We start from the raw sequence: 17,540 nt of genomic DNA on the forward strand, positions 1-17,540 counted from the left end.
TTCCCGGTTGCAAAGTGCAATCCAGCAATACGACTGTATTATGTCGGTACCATTACTGTTGTACCCCTCTCTTGCAACACCGGAATTACATGGTGCCTTCTGTAGTAGGCTGTCAAAAGGCAGTGCTCCCTCATTATCAGCCCCTGGCACTATGCACACACTGACAGTGCAAGCTGCGTCCAGATGAGAACGTGGGGCTAAAGCCCTAGCATGGTTTGCTGTCAGTTGCAAGCCAAGGATCCAGTTCCCTTAACCCCAACTCTCATACCTGTTACTTGCCAAGGTTTAGCAGACGCTTGCCAAGGCAAGACGTGCTCAAACCCCTGTACACTTAGACTGGACCACCCATGCTCATTGCCTTCCCATGCAAAAACACAACAGAAATAAACACCCTTCTGATTTCTAAGAAAGGACAGCAAAAAAGATGCTTTCTGATTCCTCTTCCTAATGACCACACAATCAGTGGCTTTGTGACCTCAGTAGTCTGTTAACACAGCAATTAATTACCACATATGCTGGGAAAACACAAATCAGTTTACAAAGGCATAGAGGCAGAGCTGGTTGGTGGTTTGTAAGTGATCAGGAAAAAGTGCAGTGGTCAGGACTTTTTCTCCTTTGTAAGCCTGTGTCCTGGTTCAGGAACCAGGACAGCCTGTTTCTTGTATCACAAACCCGAAGATCCCAGGATGCTCACAATGCAGGCTAAAATCCCACTGTGCCCAACATTCCTGTGTGGAAAAATTGAACAGAGCATCCACTGAGCTCTGGGATGCTAGGCAGAGCAGCCCTTAATTTAGCACCCTTAGCTACACATGCTCACTTTCATTTGGACACACAAGGAAAGAGGCTTTATAAAAAGTAATGAAAGGTAAAGCAAGAACTTCACAAGTCACTTCACTTATCCAGCCCCACAGCTCTAGCAGTGATCGTGCCCTGACAAGCCTCCAGCCTAGATCATGGGACATTCTGCAATGCTCAACTCTGGCAGCATGCCACAGGTAATGCAACTGCTTTTTTAGTGCCTAGGTATCACTTAGGTATCAGACATTTCCTAGGAGCTCCCACAGCTGTGCCCTCAGCCAGCAGTTATTCTGGTGCTGTGGTGCATCAAAAGCCATTGCTACACTGTCTTCCATCATTTGTCTACAGGCTACACCACAATTTGAAGTCTGTGCATGGTGATGGTGATTTCCAAAGGGTCAGTGGAGGGCTCAGGGGCTGCATTTATGCTTTCCCTCTCCATAGCTTAATACTCTTTAACCTCTTCACCAGATTTCTCCCTGCAGAGGGACAGACATCTCAACTTCAGCCTGGTAGACCAGGCAGGCACCTCCTTCCTACATCTGCAGCCTATGGGGCTTGTGTCTCTTCAGCCTTCCAGGGGCAGCGAGTGTTGTGTTGGGCTGCTCAGTGAAAACACACACATGGTCAGCCCAGTGGGATGACCCAGGCATCTGATCTGCCTACTGCTCCATGTGCTGCCTGCACCAGAACTCAGGAAAACCTCTGGACTACCATTTCCCCTCCCACCTTCTGACTGTCCAAGGCACACTGCAGCACGTGGAGGTCTCCCTCTTTCTCTCCAAACATGAATGTGCTACAGCTGGTCAGTGGATTATTTTTTAATGAAAAATGGCTGTAATAGAATCGTTTGCCAGAAAATCAATTTCCAGAAGCAACAGCTAATCTTTCTTTTGAAAACAACCCCCCTCTCTAATAGTTTTTTTTTTCTTTTTTTTTTTTTTTCTTTAAGAACCATTTAAAGTTTTGACTGCAAATCACATACAAAGTCGAATGTCAGCCAACATTAGAAATTTAAGAGGGCTCACAGCATTTTCTAATGAAAGCATATTTTTTGTAAAAACTGTCAACAAAAAAAAGAACATTGAGATAATACTAATGGAAAAGAACATGCAAAGCCAATATCCTCAGCATCTCGAGTCTGGCCAGCACGTAGACAAGAGGATCCCAAACTCGCAGAGCAGTGAACCACTCTTCTCAGTGTGCATCTGCACAGTGCAGTCTGCAGTGTGACCATGACTTCATAGCACCAAACACAGCAAGCCATTCATCCTAGTTTATTTCTGTACTAAACCCCACACTGTAATGAACTACAGTGAGCTAGACTGGTCTCTCTACAGCTTCAGGAGGAAGCAGCCATAAGTTATTAGAGCTCCTACAGCCTTTGTCACAAGAGGACATTGATCTTTGCCAGATTCTGTGCTTCAATCATTACAATCTTAATGCACACTGGGGGTGTCTGCTGCTATCAATTTTATTTAACTAGTCTGTTTAAAGACAATGCTTTAAAGCTGTATTTCCTCTGGATCTGGGGAAGAACCATCGTTTGAAACAGATTGATACAGCTTGCTGTGCCAACTGTTTATAGAGATTAAAACAGCTGCCTGAGCCACCCCATGCTCCCAATGGCTTTGCAGACCGATGTTCAAGCCCATGTTGAGCATCTCCATTTCCCTGCTCCTGGCAAGGCTGGCGGTGGGTATGGAGCTTGTAGCATGGTTGTACGTTTGTTGATCAATGCGGCCACACTGAAACCCCACAGCAGCAGGAAGCACAGATGCTTCCCAACATCTAGATAGAGGCTTCCTAACAGCAGGCACCAGTGCTGGGGCAGCCACTGCTGCTGCTGTTCCCCACGCTGTGGGTGACAGTCGAGCTGTGGCTGCTGCCGTTGGGGAGCCACCACTCCTCACCACAAAGGAAGGGCATGAGGAGGTGCCCCATAGGAGCCTTCACCAGCCGGGCTTCCGGAGAGAGACCCACCTGCCACTCTGAGCATTAATTACTGCCACGTTGAGCATTAATTACTGCCACGCTGGGTTTAAAAATAGTTGCCCTGGGGTGCAAACGGCCCACGTGCTTTTCCTCCTCATATACCACCTCCTCAAAGCCTGTGGCTGAAGGCCCTCAGGGTGGGGAAGGGAGGTCTCTGCGCAGCCTCTCTCTGCAAGGAGACTCTCAGAGAGTTTCCAGCAGCAGCCAGGGCTGGGGTCTTCAAAGGGAAAATAAATACTCTGGAAACCCCCTGGTGCTACCGAGTGGCTAGAGGCTGAATGGGCAAGGGAAGGGGTCCAGAGCAGCCTCCCTGCATACACCTCCGCTCACACCTGCGGTGGCCATGGGCCTGAGCCCAATTTGTCCCCTTCAGCAGCATGTTCCTGTGGGCACAGCCCAGCTCCCACCCGGTTTCTCTTCCCCACAGACCCCTGTTTGTATTATGGGGACACCACTGGCTGGCTGGGCCTGACTCCTGTCACAGGCATCACCACAAGTCCCCGCTTTCCACCAGGGCCATAATCCCCCCCCAGCTTTCCAGAATAAAAAAGCTGAAATTCCTCAGCAGGATGGGCCTAAACCAGGCATGAATATGCAACAGTACAAATAAACAAACTTTCCCCCACGTTGTTTGGCCCTTTTAATATTTCAGTCAGCACAGGAAGCTTCTGGTGAAGGGAACAGGCAATATTTCAGAGGGGGGAAGCAGCATGTTGGTCACAAGTTTAGCAGGGAAAGGCCCCCCCAGGAAGGCCACAGGAGGGAAAGAGGCTGTGTGTGTCCATTTCTCATCCTTGTTATTTTCTCTCTGTTAAACTCCGGCAGAGATAAAATACCACTGAGGGCCGGGTCCAGCCATCTGATCTCTTAATTTAAGCTGCCACTGTGGCCTTTTGCTGACCACATTGAAGGATACAAACTGCCTGATTCTGGGAGAGAGAAGAATAAAAAGGAGAAACAAATACCAAAGCACATTGCAATTTTAGGTCAAATAGCTTGGTTTTCTCTGCAGGCACCTGGTCCAGTTATTATAAGATGCCTAACAAGAAGCGTTTTTTTATTCTGTGTACATTTTGTGGTCAGATTTTTCTCTATTTTTCCTTCATTGCTTTATTTGGCTCTGAAGTCACTGAACTGCAGCCATGGCCAAAAAGCTTCTCACCTGCTCTTTTGGAACCATCCCTCATACCAGAGAGCCACACAGTCCAAAGTGGTGGCATTGCCTCCTGTCAGCTGAGATAAGGTACAAAGTAAAACATTTACTATTAATTTCCTGGGGCAGGGTACAGTGCCTAGTCCCCAGCTCCTACAGCCCAGACCTCTAGTCCAAGTGTAAACCCTTCTGCACCTCTACCTCATTCGTTTCAGCAGAGGAAGGATTTCCTCACTCTCCATCTGTGACCTCCTGCCCTGGGCACCAATAGTGCTTGGGTCACTGACCGCAAAGGCAGTAGGTCTTTTTCTGGAGGAACCACTTCGGGGAGTTCCCCAAGTTGGCTGTCTCTCATGCTCACAAGCAAGAAAAAAATGCCCCTGGAAGGTGCATTCGGCATTCAGGGAGCAAGGAATAGCTCTGGTCTCGGTAACTGCCATGTTACACAGACTAACCACATTACCATTCATCCTGACTGCTTGCTGCTGCCCTGACAGACTTGTGATCAGGGACTGTGCACCAGGTGAGGGGGACAGACCCACCCAGCCCTCTAGCAGTGGCTGTGCAGAAGCAGGGCACTGCCCAGTGCAGCAGCATGGCACTGACATCTGCATCCGAGCAGGGGGCTGAGCCCCATGGGGTGCAGTGAGGGGCCAGGCTCTGCTTTCACAGCAGACAGGCAAAGACACATCTGTGATCTATTTCTTGTGCTAACAAGGGTTCCCTGCATGAAGTCTTTTAACTTCCTATTCCTGTCCTTGAAGATGAGGCTAATGACAGCCCTACAATCTCCTGTACAGAGAAGAGGAAACTTCATTAATGCTTGCAAAATCCTTCAGAAAACAACCTGAGGATGAGCAAGGGTGACTTCACTGATAAGCTGTGCATTAACCTACAGCCTGAGGAGTCAGGTTTGCTTCTGATTACAGAGCAGAGCAGCCAGAGGAAAGTAGCTGTATTGGAAATACTTCTATTTTGCCCACCCGGACTGCAGTGGGATCAGCTTAGGACTGAAATAAGCTTTGGGGAGTCATTGAACTCTGACATAAGCTAGAATAATAGGATGTGTTTATGTCTGACAATGGGGGAGCTTTGCAGAAACCTCCAGTGAGCTCCATATGCAACACTTTTTATGGTCCTCCTAAGAAGGGAATTTCAAGGGATCGTATATGCCTTAAGTGTAAATTATGACATGCATTAAGGACCACCCGCGTCAAATGGATGGTTGCCCCAGCTCAGGGTTTTCATGGTGAATTGAGAACAAATTCCACAGCCCCTCTGGTTTGCGCTTCCATAGAATAATATATTTTCAGGTCAGCAGAGCTGTCTGCTTCTTGCACAATAGGTCCTTTCTCCCTTTTCCCCATACCTGTCAATTGCCCTCTGCCTCTTCTATAATTTATGTTTTACTTCCAAACTGTATGACTAAATTCTGGAAATGTGTGAGGGTACAGCAGCTAAGAAAAGCCTGTTCCCAGCCATGGTTAGTGCAGCATTACCACTCCAGAAACACAAATAGGCACAAGAAAGCCTTGCAGATGCACTGCATTACTGCACAACCTGCATTCAAGTTGGAAATGCCTCTAACAATGGGCCTATTTTTGTAGTTTACTTTGAATATTTCATGCTGCATGTTTGCAAGGAAAAAAGTGGAAGCATTTAGAAATCAAAAAACTTTCAAAACTGATTCACGGCTCAAAAAATATACACAAATAGATATATGGATCAAGGCAGTATGTAAATTTGCAAACTCTCCGTTTAGTATCTGCTCAATACTGTAAGCTACATGTAGGCTCTACCAGATGTCTCTGGAATGTGCAGCTTGTAATTGCCTGCAGAGACTCTAGCTAAACTGAAAGGACTAAATTTAGGACCACAAAGCTGTGGCTACCTTACCTTTTGATCTGCATTACTAGGTATAGCAGAAATCATCATAGCTCCCTTGTTAAACAGGAGGTTTGCATTGTAAGCTAAGAAGTAACTGTTTTGCTTGGCAGGCCAGAGACTGCCTATCTTCCTCCAGACTATACTACAGCTACACTGACTCTTCTGAAAGGTTCTCAGTAGATCTATCTCGTGCTTTTATCACACAGGTTAACTTTAAAATTGAATCTTTAGCAGGGATAGCATGCCATTGTTCTGCAGTTCTTGATCTCCAGTGATGTTATTAAGCTCACAGATTCCTTCCATCTTCTCTAGAATAAAGAATCACTGATATTTTTTTTGCATTGACTACATTGGAAACTTTTTTCTTTTAAGGATTAATTGCTGCTGTTATTTTCAGAATGGAAAGTTTTTCTTCATAAAATGCTGACAAATAATATTCTACTGCACAAATACTCGTTGTAAGAGACTACTTTCAGGTCTTCTCGAGGCTGCTTTGTGTCTTTCTAAATCTTCCTTCTGGTTCCTCATTATCCCTTCATATGTTTGCAAGCAAGGCAGTGCTATTGCACACTGTTTCCCAGTTTGATAAACCCAGGTAGGTAGCAGTATCTCTTGCTCTGCCTCAAACAATGTTTTCCAATATGGTATTTTCCACTGTTCCTTCCCCAGTGTGGGGACGAGTCAATAGTTCTTATTCCCAAGAGCAGCCCTGAAGTTGCTTTAGTGTATTACACTTTACAGATTGAGCTTTCTGTGGCAATGAAAAGCTCCTGTCCTTCTCCCATATTCAAGAACAGAACAAATTTCAAATTGCTGGGCCTTTTCTCCACTGCTTATCTGAAGAATGGTTTAATGAAACTATCCTCACATGGGACTGCTTTATCATTGCTATTATACAGCAGAACACATCTCTGATGAAGGGCTATAATGCACATCCTGCATGTTTTTCATGCCTTGTTTCAGGCAGTCAAAATTTTTCAGCAGTGGAAAATGCCAGGGAACTTCCTGCTCTTGTGGGAATTCCTACTGGTCTAGATCTCAAGCGGTAAAGTCACTGGGCTCCCCACTGAGTCTGTGATCTTACATCCCAGAGCGTCAGAGCTCAGGCTAGAGATAACAGAGTGGAAAGAAATACAGCACTCGGGATTGCCAGGAATAAACTGAGGATTGAGAACTCGCCCTGAGAAAATGCTGGTATATATAAATGACCCAAACCCATCATAATTTAGAAACACTTTAAGATTGAACTTCTCCCTCAGCTTCCCCAGAACACAGACTCTGGAACATTACTGTTATCAGTCTGGCTGAATTGGTGACTCCGGTGAAGAAACAGCAGGAACATCAATAGACATCTAACACTAGTTGACTGTGCATCTGGTCCCACCAGCCAACCAACGCACCTGTAAGGATTTTGTTCTTGGTGACTTTTTCAAAACCGTGCAGAGTGATAAGTACAACTATTATCTAATTCTGAATTTGGCAGAACTGTCTCTTAGAAACAAGCCAGCAAATTTCATTTTTGTTGGTTCTGCTGTTTCCCATCACTGGTTTGCTCCTACCCCTCTGTCAAGCTCCCTTTCCCCACCTTCTTTTTCCCTGCGTATAAATCAGTTTATATCAGATTCACCATTTCATGCTATACGTGTTTTCAAGACTTTTGCAGTATAAACATATCTTGTCAGTAGGTTGTATTTACTGCCAATTCATTTACAATCTGACCCTGGAATAAGCCCTTCAATTTTTTTCAAGTTAACATGGTTTGGGTTTTATATAGCAAATATTTTGTGTTGACTGCCATTTGTCTATTATTAGCATCAGACCCTGACAACAGGCATATTCTGCTCATTAAATCACTGTTGAGCAAAGAGTTTAAGTTTTATCACCAATAAAAAAAGAAAGGCTTTTCATGTCATGAATGGTTCTCAGGAGATATGTGCTACCATTTGAAGCCAAAGCTAATAGGTTCTTCAGAAATACCCTGTTTCATGTTTTCAGCTTGGTTTCAGCAAACCAAAGGAATGCAGGTCTCGAAAGGACTTGCTGGATGATCAAGTCCACTTCTCACAGCACCACACAGTACAGTTCCTAGAGGCTTGGTCATGTTTGATTTCTCCATATCGATTGGCAGCAGATGACAGTGGGGGAGCTGGACGGTCACACTCAAAGAGTTGCAGTCAAAGCTAGATGTCCAAGTGGAGAGCAATGACGAGTGATGTGCCTCAGGGATTGGTGTTGGTGCCAGCGCTGTTTAATATCTTTGTTGGTGACATGGACAGTGGGATTAAGTGCACCCTCAGCAAGTTTGCTAATACCAAGATGTATGATGCAATTGACATGCTGGAGGGAAGGGATGTGCCATCCAGAGGGACCTTGATGGGCTTGAGAAGTGGGCACGTGCAAACCTCAAGAAGTTCGACAAGGCCAAGTGCAAGGTCCTGCACATAGGTCAAGGTAATCCCATGCACAAATACAGGCTGGGCAAAGAGTGGATAGAAAGCAGCCCTGCAGAGAAGGACTTGAGAGTATTAGTGGATGGAAAACTAACTATGAGCCAGCAATGTGCGCTGGCAGCCCAGAAAGCCAACCTGGGCTGCATCAAGAGAAGTGAGGCCAGCAGTCAATGGAGGGGATTGTCCCCCTCTACTCCAGTCTCCTGAGACCCCCACCTGCAGTTCTACGTCCAGCTCTGGGGCCCCCAGTATAAGAAGGACACGGACCTGCTGAAGCAAGTCCAGAGGAGGCCACAAGGATGATCAGGGGGCTGGAGCACCTCCCTTACCAGGACAGGCTGAGAGAGTTGGGGGTGTTCAGCTTGGAGAAGAGAAGGCTCCAGAAAGACCTTATAGCAGCCTTCCAGTTCTTAAAGGGGGCCTGCAGGAAGGATGGGGAGGGACTCTGTATCAGGGAATGAAGTCATAGGACAAAGGGTAACAGTTTTAAACTGAAAGAGGGTAGATTTCGGTGAGATTTAAGGAAGAAGTTCTCTACTATGAGGGTGTTGAGCCACTGGAACAGGTTGCCTAGAGAGGCTGTAGATGCCACCTCCCTGGCAGTGTTCAAGGCCAGGTTGGATGGGGCTTTGAGCAACCTGATCTAGTGGAAGGTGTCCCTGCCCATGGCAGGGGGGTTGGAACTAGATGGTCTTTAAGGTCACTTCCAACCCAAACCACTCTATGAATCTATCATTCTGTCATATAGGCCCCCAAACTTCAAGGTACCACCCAGTCAAAGAGAATTGCAGATGCTCCATACAACTGAATGGTGGGGTCTCTAATTTAAACATCGAAATACATCTCCAAAGTTTGAAAACTAAACACCGGACCTCACTCAGATCTGACATGGAGAGGTCACCCACAAAACTAAACTACCATTTACATTCTCCCTCCCCTTGTGACTTCAGTCAGACAAAGGTGCCACATTTGAGCTTCCTGGCAAGGCAATGAATCCAGCAGCATTCCTTCGGCAGTGAAACTTTCAGGGGTAGCTGATCTCTCTTTCAAAGAGGTGGCATCCCTCCAGACATGCCCTGAAACTTGCAATAGACACTCAGCAGCAGCCTTTTGCACTCAGTGAAACTGATAGCTAAGAGACTTGTAAGCCTATTTGCTGCTTGTGCTGAGGACAAGGCAATGGACCTCTGCACACTGAGTAAAGTCAAATTCCTGCATGCATACTGCAAACCAAGAAGAGTAAATAGTGTTCATTTCTGTGAGACAGTAAATACTCTGGAAAATCAACACATAGATTTCACACCTGGCCCCACCATTCAGCCAACCCACCTCTTCCATAACAATACGGAGCACTCAGTATAACTATTACTATAACAGCAACCTTCAGGTGTCTGCTTAGAGAGGAAAAAAAGGTTCATATCATCCTGGTTTTGAGAATGCATCTTTTAATACTAGGATGGTAAATAGGTGAAGAAGGAAGTCAGCACTGCAGACAAAATGCAGTGCTCGTTTTGCATCCAGTTGCTGTTCAGAGGAGCAATACTACTTCCAAGTTATTAATAGCACCATAGTTTAATAATAATAATAAAAAAATACATCTGGATTAAATCAGAAGAGGGGAGCAGAACCACATGTGCACAGGGAACCCAGGCATGTCCCAGGCTCGTCCTAGGCTCACTCACATATTTTGGTACAGAAAAGCCAGAGTATTTCATTGAGAGGGGAGGAGGAAGCCAGCCAGAAAGCACTTGAAACCTGGAGTTCTGCTACTTTTAAACTAAACATCAGTACATTTCTGCTTATCTCTTTACCCCTGCAAAGACAGCTTTTGCTGAATATCCAAATGTTAATGGAACAAGCCCACAGGGAAGTCAGCCAAGCCAAGTATCCCTGCCCAGAACTAGCTTTTCTCCTTGATTGCTCCCTTTTTTCATTTGTCCAATGTTTCCCAGCCTGTCTCTTTCTCCTTATTATGTACAGAGATCATCCTGACATCCTCCTAATTCATCTTGACTTGTACAACAGGCTCCCCCAGCCCTAGCTGCCTCCAAATGCATGTGGTTTGCAGCGATTAGGCAAGGCAGATAACAATTGCTTCTCACATACAAATCTCAGTATGGATGTTCCTTGACAGGGAAAGGGAACTGCCTGCATTGCTCTGCCCTTGAAGGGGGAGGATGAGCCAAGATGGAGTAGCTCAGTGACTGGGGCAACACGAGTTTTCTCAGCTGTGCATGAGCCAAGACATCCTTGGACATGAGTGACAAAGATAGCACCATCCTGCACTGTCCTCCCTCCACTTGCCAATCAAGTCAGCAGACAACCAAACACCATTGTTGTTTGAGAAGGCAAAACCAGTCAAGGTAGCCAGCCAAATACATCACTGGAGGAAGGCGCTTTGTTTGTACTTGCACAGGGAGACAACTGAGGGCAGCTGTGACCTGCAGGGTAGCCAGGGCAGGTGTTCCCAGTTCTGCCCCCTCTGGCTTGCCTGAGGGCAAGGCATCTTGCTAGCCTAGATTTTGCTGAATTTGACCAGCATCATACAACTTTGTGGAGGGATGTAAGAGAGCCCAGTGGCTTTCTGATATGGTGCACTGACTGCTGTTTTAACAGCAAGTCCAAAAATTATGTTAAGGTAAAGTCTTTCCTGCACTTGCTCAGCACAGCGAGAGCAAGCGACTGTGAGCTTCACACACAGAGGAAACTGCCTGTAAAGAAGTTTTGCTTTCTGCTTGCCAGACCCTCATTCCAATGGGTGCCCTTCTTTCACATATTAAGAGACAATCATGGGTTTGTTCAGCTTCTTCTATGAGTGGGTGGTTCCAGCTGGGATGAGCAGTGGGCTGGTTTGCTTGTCACACAGCCTGGCTGAGGTAGGCATGCCCTCCTTAGGCTGATAAGCGTGAACGTGTACAGGGATGAATTGGGGCCTTTGTCATTTCTATTGAAGTCTGCAACAGAGCATGAAAAATTCAGGATCCATGAGACCAGAAAGAAGGAACCAAAGCTGTGGGGATGAGGACCCTTTGGGAGGAGAGGTCCATCTGTGCTCCATAGACTGTTTAAACTTTTTTCTGTAACGATCACTACCACCAAATTTAATACTTGATATCCAGCCACGAAATTAAAGTGTTTTCCAAGACTCCAGAGTTGCCCTACTTAGTCTGAGCATCAGCTTTATCCAGGGTGTGTCACAAACAAAACATCTGGGAACAAAGATAGAACATCTCATTCAGCTGCCTTCTTCCCTCAGCTCTCACTGTGGGGACAAAGGAGTTCTCACCAGGAGCTATGGGATGGAGAAAAACTTGTGGACAATGATCCAAGGTAAGGCAAGTGACGTGAGAATGGTCCAAGCATGGTCCTGGGGAAGAAGGGAAGACCTCATGGCAGGAAGAACCCCAGGAGCAGGGAGATGCTTAAGCTCCATACATCCTTGCTCCTGTCACCTCTTGGGTATCCCTGTGTAGTGCCATACAGAGGGGAGCTGCTCTGCAAGGATCCCAACCATCTGGCCTCCGACCCAACCCATGTCACTTTAAAGTATTCCTACAAATGAGTAAGAGAAAGAAAAAATTTCACTACGGAAATCCCCTGACATTATTTGGTTTAGCTGGTGTGAAGCAGAGAGCTCATGTCAGCATTTCTGGGGAAAGTCCAAGTGGGTCTACTGAGTGATCCAAAGCAGACAGCCAAAAACTGGTGCAGCTTTTAATCCCATTGAGCTGAGCAGAGGGATCACCTCTGCTCCCCTAGAACCTCATCCCAAATGGCCATATTCTGCAAGTAGGATGAGGGCTTTTCCTAGGGAAGGGGAGTGCTGAAATCCCTTCAGATTAGTAGAAAATCTGGAGCAACTGTAATGGTTTAGGGCCCTGTTGCAGGCTGGAAACCTTGCATGCCAGGTGCTGCAGAGATTTAGCAGGAGACAATGTCCCTTTCCCTGCAGAAAGAAGCATGAGTACATGGCTAGATACAGGCAGCACATAAGGACAAATCAAGAAAGCAGATAAAGACCTATCTCAGGTCTGCCCCAGAGGTGAGACAAGAAATTCCCTTTTGCCTTGCCACAGCAGAGGAACAAGCAAGCCCTTCCTGCTGGAAAACATGTCTGGAACCCAAAAACTTCAGAGGGAAATAATCAAAAGAGGAGACCAGCACATAGGCCCTCTGACAGCACACAGCTCTCCTAGATTAATGGGGCAGCCTCTGCCTCTAGTACACCAGAGCTCCCTCCATCCTCTTGAATACAGCAGCTTACATATCCCTTCACAGCTGCCTAGCCCAGGGGCTAAAAATCACTACCCTGCCTCCCTGTCAGACTGCGGTTTTACTGTTGCACAAGTAGAAATCCAGGAAAACCTCCTCTGCCCCAGAGCAGCTGGGGATGCACTGTGACTCTGTTCTGCCCCAGGAATCACCCTGACTGACCAGCCCCATTACCCTCAGCTGCCATTCACCCCCAGCCATGACATGGCAGAAAGCTGGGAAACCAGAGCTTGCTGCCAGCAAGCTGAGCTTCAGCAGGCTCTACAGATCCTAAATCAGGCCCTCATGATCCAGGTCAGGGAGTTATTGGTCCACAGATAGTAAAGCTACCGGGGAATGTTCTGTTCCTTACACCACATGGACATCCCAGACAGAGGGCTTTCTCCAGCAACTCCTGTGTCTAGGCAAACAAAATCTAGGTGGGAGGGTGCAGCTGTCATAAAAGACATCATCTCTCAGAAGTACTGGAGAACTGACTGTTCCTCACATGATCTGATTCAGCAGTTGATCACCACATCATGGGAAAGCTGCAGACTGGCTCCAGTGCAGACATGTGAGTGAAAATAAGGATTTATGGTGCAGCAAACAGCAGGTGATTACAGTTTGTCTCAATAGTTACCTGGGGACTAACGACCTTACACAGATGAAATGGTGAGACTATTAAAGCTGATTTACTGAAAATACTCAAGTAGTCCTCAGACAGCTGGACAGACAGGAATGGTGCTAGAATTGCTGGTCGAAGCAGTATCTGTCAGCACACTGCCAGGGAAATATGCTTCAGGAGTGGAGTCTGCCACACATGATGCTTGCAGAGCTTCCCGCAGCAATTTTGCTTGTAGTGAGTGATTTGTAAGGATGAGAATAAGGAAATCTCTTTTTCTTCAATTATCTTCCCACTTCCCCACTGTTTTAATGAACTCCATTATCATCTGCTAAACAAATGCCTGCCTTGCTCTGCCCCTGAAGGGGGAGTATGAGCCAAGATGGAGTAGCTCAGTCACTGGGGCAATACAGCCTAGTAAGGAGCATTATTAGTATGGAACCAAGAGGAGCAAGAAGAGGAAGAAGTGCCTACTTTGCCTCAGTCTTTAGCAGTGGAACTGGCTGTTCCCTGGACACCCAGCCTCATGAACTAGGAGATGGGGAAAGGAAGCAGAATGAGGTCATCACAATTAAAGAGAAAGTGGTCAGAGACCTGCTACACCACTTGGATGCACACAAGCCTGTGGGACCAGATGGGTTACACCCAAGGGTGCTGAAAGAGTTGGCAGATGTGCTCGCCAAGCTGCTTTCCATGATTTACATAGAGTCATGGCTAACTGGGGAGGTCCCATCAGACTGGAGGGCAGCAAATGTAACATCCATCTACAAGAGAGGCAGAAAGGAGGATCCAGGAAACTATCGACCTGTCAGTCTGACCTCAGTGCCAGGGAAGGTCATGGAGCAGATCATCTTGAGTGCCATTAATAGTCATATAATAGACAACCAGAGGATCAGGCCTAGTCAGCATGGATTTATGAAAGGCAGGTCCTGCCTGACAAACCTGATCTCCTTCTATGACAAGATGACCCTACTATTGGATGAGAGAAAAGCTGTGGATATTGTCTACCTGGATTTTCAAAAAGCATTCAACACAGTTCTCCACAGAATTCTCATAAAAAAACTGGCTGCTCATGGCCTGGATGAGCAAACAGTCTGCTGGGTTGAGCACTGGCTGGATGGACGGTCCCAGAGAGTGGTGGTCAATGGGGTTAAATCCAGCTGGCAGCTGGTCACAAGTGGTGTTCCTCAGGGCTCGGTGTTGGGACCATTTCTGTTTAACATCTTTATTGATGATCTTGATAAGGACGTAGAGTGTATCATCAGTAAGTCCGCAGATGACACCAAGTTAAGTGGGAGTGTCATCTGGATAGGGAGGCTCTACAGAGAGACTTGGATAGATTGGATCAGTGGCCAACATTAATGGGATGAGCCTCAACAAGGCCAAGTGCCAGGTTCTGCACTTGGGCCACAACAACCACATGCATGGCTACAGGCCTGGGGAGATGTGGCTGGAGCTGTCTGGAAGAAAAGGATCTGGGGGTTCTAATTGACAAGCAGCTGAACACGAGTCAGCAGTGTGCCCAGGTGGCCAAGAAAGCCAACGGCATCCTGGCTTGTATCAGAAATAGTGTGACCAGCAGAAGTAGGGAGGTGATAGTCCCCCTGTACTCTGCACTGGTGAGGCCACACCTGGAGTATTGTGTCCAGTTTTGGGCACCTCAATACGAGAGAGATATTGAGGTGCTGGAGCGAGTGCAGAGGAGGGCAACGAAGCTGGTGAAGGGCCTGGAGAACAAATCCAGTGAGGAGCGATTGAAGGAGCTGGGACTGTTTAGTTTGAGGAGAAGGCTGAGGGGAGACCTCATCACTCTGTACAACTACCTGAAAGGACATTGTAGAGAGGCTGGTGCTGGTCTCTTCTCACAGGTAATTAGCGATAGAACAAGAGGGAATGGCTTTAAACTGCAACAGGGGAGGTTAAGACTGGACATTAGGAAAAAATTTTTCACAGAAAGAGTGGTCAGTGGAATAGGCTGCCTGGGGAGGTGGTGGAGTCACCATCCCTGGATGTGTTTAAGGGTCGTTTGGATGAGATGTTGGGGGATACAGTATAGGGGAGAACTTTGTAGAGTAGGGCTGATGGTTGGACTTGATGATCCCAAGGGTCTTTTCCAAGCTGAATTATTCTGTGATTCTGTGATATTAGGAGGCTGCAGGAGAAGAAATCTGGTGACATATGGGAGAGGAAATTTCAGGCAACTGGATTTTTCTGGGGCAGATACTCCCTATGAACTTTCAGTGGGCAAGAGAAAAAAAAGCCATCAAGTTGCAGATCTAGATGGAGTTCTTATCGCAGACCATGATCCCTAAGTCTCTTTTTTTTATGGCCAAGGGAACACCTTTGCAGTAACTTCTTCTCAATTAAAGAAGTTTTTTCCAATATGGAAAACTGATCTCATTTGGAGCCTGAAAAGTCAGTACATCTCTAATACAAATGAGACTAGAAAAAGAAGGAGAGCTCATTGAGGAAATAGCATTAAGATATGAGCACTCACACATTTTTATAAGATGTCTCTAGTGTACAACTGCAACACACAGCAGAAAAAAAGCCAATGTTCTTAATAATTCAAGAATGAAAGGACACCACAGCCAGAAGCTGATTAAATGGTCACATAAAAGTGGGTTGGGAAAAACAATATATACTCTTTTTCCCTTGCTATAAATCTCAACCATTTTCCTAGTCCTCACTGAACAAACATCTCTGTCCTAACTTTCTGAATATCAGCCAAAAGAACTCACTTTTAAACTCTGCGAAGGATCACAAATTGAAAGAGGCTGCCACTCCTTAGAAAGTCAGGGTCAGAATAAAAAACTGCCCTGATAATTGGAGAGATAGTCCTAACCAACATGAAATTTGGTAAATTCAAGTAGAAAGTATTACCATCATAAGGAGAAATCAAGTGTGGAAACAGGAAGAATGATTAGCTATGCACTGACTGAACAGGCATAAAATGATCATGTCATAAACTCAACAAGTCAATAGTGTGATGCCACTGCAAATAAGACAAATTTCTTTCTAAGATGTATTATCACAAGTGTTATGTGTGCATAACACAAGAGCAATGATTTCACTCTTCTGCAATACTGTATTCATTCTGGGACACCACAATTAAAAAGAGATGTAGAGAACTGGAAAAAGTCCAAAGGACAGTAATAAGAATGATCAAGGTATAGAAAATATGGCCCAGGAAGAATAGATGAAGGAAGCAGATTTGTTTAGTCTACCAAAGAGAAGGCTAAGGAGAGATGTAATAGCAATCTTCTCACATTTAAAAGGTCAGGAAGATGATGATCAATGTTCTCCATGTTCACTAATGTTCCAAGTAAAAGAAAAATCCATTTTTCTCAAGACGAGGTAGATTTAAAGGGGATATTAAGAAAGCTTTCTGACTATGAGCATAGTTAAACATTGCAGCAGGTTACCTAGGGAGGGTTTTTTATAAGTCAGGCAAACCACCATAAGCATTGTCTAGGAATAATCCTCCTGCCTAAGTGCAGAGTGATGAAGATCTCTGCAGGCCCATTTCAGCACTACAAGACTATAATTAATCTATAATTTTTCACATTAACGTTAGACCCAGAAAAAACGCAACACCTCTGGCTTCTTCAGCTTTAGAGAGGCTAAACTGACCTTACTGACAAAATTCCATCCTTGGGTCACCTGCACCTTTCTTTGTTGCTGAGAGCAAAATTAAATTAGGATGTGTTTAGCAGATGAAAACTGATAAATACATAACATACACGCAAATGAACTTAAATGCACACTTTCCTCTATGCCCATAAAATACCATAGTTTGACCCTGAAAGCTTTTCAGAGCTGTTAGACTCCCAATGCCACGTGCAGAATGAAAAAATATTTGCAATACTTTAGTATGGTGAGTTACATTTACATTTCAGCAGCCCTTTTCTTAGTTCAATAATAAGTATCTTTCCTAAAACTTCTTTCCAGAAAAATGTTATCCTTTTGGATTCAGTCCTGGGCTGGAAGAGTGAGCTGACAGGAATTCGAATGTCTTCGAATGTTTGGACATCCCCTGCCCCTGGAGCATTCAGGCCCATTAGCCATCAACTAGATATCCAGGATTCTTGCCCAGCCCTGGAGATATTCCAAAGCACTCTACAAAGTTTGTTAGTCTCCATTGCACTCTTGGAATCTCCCTTTATATATTTATTCTGTCACCATAAAAACATTGCATCCTTTGGGGAAGAAAAACAAATAGCAAATAAATTCACAGGTGAAACTTAATTGAGAGGCATTAGCAATAGTAGGGGAGACAGAGGAAACAACTGGGTTTAGGGAGATTTTAAAACACACTCTGAGCATACTAGAACAAGCAAAGAGCCAGACTGGGGAAAAAGCCAGCAAATTAATTTGGGGA

This window comes from Athene noctua, chromosome 5, assembly GCF_965140245.1.
Source record: "Athene noctua chromosome 5, bAthNoc1.hap1.1, whole genome shotgun sequence".
Classification (NCBI taxonomy): domain Eukaryota; kingdom Metazoa; phylum Chordata; class Aves; order Strigiformes; family Strigidae; genus Athene; species Athene noctua.